Source organism: Teleopsis dalmanni, chromosome 2 (assembly GCF_002237135.1).
Source record: "Teleopsis dalmanni isolate 2A chromosome 2, ASM223713v2, whole genome shotgun sequence".
Classification (NCBI taxonomy): domain Eukaryota; kingdom Metazoa; phylum Arthropoda; class Insecta; order Diptera; family Diopsidae; genus Teleopsis; species Teleopsis dalmanni.
In genome coordinates, this window is record NC_051847.1 from 95,670,811 (window position 1) to 95,674,626 (window position 3,816).

Below are 3,816 nucleotides of genomic sequence, written 5' to 3' on the forward strand. Positions count from 1 at the left end.
CTTTGTTTACTTTTTTAAAGGAGGAAAACAAACGCTTGAATGTCGACGCCGGATGGGATGCAGATATAAGTAAGTTGATGTCAATTATAACGATACCTGAGATGTTTCCAATAAATGTAAAATAAGTGGTTTAATGTTACGTTTAACAACATCATGAAAGTCCAACGATGAGAGTTGAAAATATTGATAAAGTTATTGATGAAATATTATACGAATTCGTAGAGTTTATAGCGTTGATGTATGTATATGTAACATTTCAGGTAGTATGTACCTATATAACTTTTAAGGTAGTTCAAAAGAAGAACATAGAGTCTGTCAGTTTTCTTCTAAAGTAATAAAGTTTGTTATTAATCATATGTATAGGTGAGTAAATAGTAATTAATTTTCAGCAAAAATAAAGTTTAATATTTTTTTTGCTCTATTAAATTTTCTTTTAATTTTTCATGTAACACAAATTTTTCATTTATTTCTTTTGAAAAGTATCCGCTCTTAAGCAATAAAAATATAGCTTTAGATATATTGAAGTTTACAGCAAAAAATGAATTTCAATAACAGCGTTTGATTTATTTTTTATAATAAAATATCAACTCATTAAAGTCACTAAGCTATCTCTCGGGCTAGAGTCTGAATAGTTTTACGTTCAGGCCTGTACGTTCAGGTCAGATAAAATGGTAAATAGACTATAATCTTGTTTGCAATTCAATCATATCATGATGCATTAATAATGAGTAGACATATGTAACCATATGGTTATACGATTTATTTCAGTGGCGCTTCAACCATATAAGTCCCGTCTTCATATTGAATATTTGTACTTGGCATTGAACGATTGATAAGTTGAATACCAGTAAATTTGGAAAAATAACACTAACATAAACAGCTGAGAACCCACTTATACATTTTGTAAATGCAAAAATTTTATTTATTTTTAGGGTACCTTAATTAAAATTTTCAATTAAAAATATTTTATTATTATTAATTTATTATATTTATTTTTTTGTTTATTTTTTTTTATTTCTTTATAGATTGCAGCAATGATTGAAAATCCTTAATACTCACTTTAAGAACAGAACATAAAATATTACTAGTTTTATAAAGAATAGTTTTTTAATAAAAAATACTGTAATTTTACTAAAAATAAAATTATAAATTATTTATAACTGATATTTTTCATACATTATTGATTAACTAAATTGTTTTCATATATATAATATTGTGAAAATGGACAATATAGTTGACAGATATCATTAGTCTGCAACTTATCACTTCTTTATAACTAATGGCAGGGAATCATTTTATGAAAAAATTTAAGCAGTTATAAGACCTCTCCTTAAAGAGCTTTGTAAACTTCATTTCCATATAGCTTTACACTCTTTGAATTTTATACATTGGAGTAATAGGCTTAAGTGTATTCCTCGGATAGTCGTTAAAACTTGATGATTGTTCAAAATATATTTCATTGATATTCAGATGTCTGAGTTGGTGAATCAGCACCTTTACTCTATTTTATCTGTGGACAGTTTTAAGTCACACTAACAATAACTGAATACGGGGCTTTATAATATGATGGATCTGATATCTTTGTATCTGCCTGTGTTTATCAAATTTCGCTATATTTTTAGGATGCTGAGAGTTGGATTATTGTGACTGTCAATTATATTGAACAGTTTCAAAGCACGATCTTTAATGTATTTTTCGACTGAATCGACTCTCAGATCTCTGTGGATATCCGCTCCTCTTACGTACCATGGGGCGTTAACCAGTTTTCTTAAGGCAATATTTTGCCCTCTTTGAAGAATTTTTAAAGTTGATTTTGGTTTAATAATCCAGGTTTAATAATCTGCTTAAATATGCTAACTCTATTCTTTATGTTTAGCTTTTTGCTGCTGATGAGCGGGTAAAGGGAGTGTAATATACGGGCAGCTTGAGCTCGTTTCGAGTTGAAATGTGCTTTCCAGGAGTGCTTGTTATCAAAGGTTATGCCTAGGTATTTGAGAGTATCGGCCCATTCTATTTCTTGTTCTTCTACCTTTAATTTTCTGGGTGCTTGGCGGCGCTTCCTGGTAATGAAAATTGCCAAAACGGAGGTTTTTATCGAACAGTAGTAATATTGCAACAAGCTTTATTTATATTCATATTTCAATCAATATTTATAAATATAGAGAAGGGAGAGATTATCAATTAAATATATATCAATAACATTTAAACTTCAAAGTTCAAATGCAAAAATATTACATTAAATTATAATAATAAAACCATATAATAATATGATTACATTTTGATTTTATTGTTTTATTTTTATTGAATACTAAAGTTTACAATATATTATACAACTCAAAGTAAATTTATTTTCTGACATAGACCCTATTATGTATATTGCAGATCCTAGGGTTATGGTATTGTTTTATCCAATTTATATTTATTACGAATTTTGGGGGTGAGCTCCATAGAAATTTTAACACACCATATATGCATGATCTAATCCATCTTTGACTGCTATTACTAAGCATCAAATCAATATTGTATTATGGATGCGAAACGTGGAAAAACTCGGCTCCTATTCAATCGCGTATCCAAAATACGGCGGCTGCATCGCATATCCAATACCAATCTTTGGGAACGCACGAAACAAATACAAGCTGCCAATGAAATTAAAAGAAGAAAATTGAAATGGAGTGGTCACAAGTTTAGGAAAATATCAACCTGCATAACAAAGCAAGCCCTACGCTGGAACCCACAAGGCAGCCTCTGGCCAGGAACTCCAGCTAAGAGAAGGCAAAGAACCGTAGACCAGGAACTTAAAGACGCAGAGTCCTCCTGGAACCAAATTACGAGAGAAGCACGCAACAGAGTAAGATTTAGAGAAATCGTTGAGGCCTTATGATCCACTAGAGAGAAGGGCAGCAGTAAGTAAGTACTAAGCAGTCAACATAGCCTTAGTATATATGACCTTTCAAAGCTAAAAAACTTTGTAAGCAATGAATTTAAGTAACCCAAACAATCCGGATGCAATACTTTAGTTATTTTCAATACACTGTACTGCGTAGACTACACAACTGGTATTCAAAATATTTGTACATGAAATTCATTGGTAATGAAATAGATTTGTTTTAATTTGACGATAACGAGCTTTATTATGCCATTAAACTTTATTTTACTGCCAAAATATCTAACAGGTTCATATTTCATAAAATCACACCCAGTGTCAAAAGTAATAAATAAAATTCCTTTGTGAAAGAAAAAAAATTCGCAAAATGTTTCAAGAGAAAAAATAAAACTTTTGCTTTTCTTATGCGGAAAATTTTAACATTTTACCGGTATACCCTCAAGCTGAACCTACCTCAACCCTCAATCCACAATCCTCAACCCTTAGCTCACTTTGACTGAAACATTAAGCACGAAAACACAAATTACTGCAAGGCAGCAGGGCAGCAAGGCTGGAAGTGAAGAATGAGCAGTGAATTTGTGCTTTCACTGAAAGGCCTTTTTGTTTATTTGTCTATTTATTCACTTTTTCCTTGATAACCTTTGCATTCAAAATTTTTGTGAAGCTAAGTTCCTGGCATTCAAATGGTTAAGGATAGAACGTTTTTAGTTAAAAATTTGCTGCCGATGATTTTGGCAAATTAAATGAGCTTAAAATGGAAAAAAGCAACATTACTGCAAAAGTGATTTTGCACATCTCCACAGCTACGAATACATAGACCCGATACCATAATATCTTCAAAATCGATTCACTTTTAAAATGGGAAACCCAAACTTTTATGGATAAACCTAAAGTTTATAATATCTTTATGAACTCTGCATTAATGGACA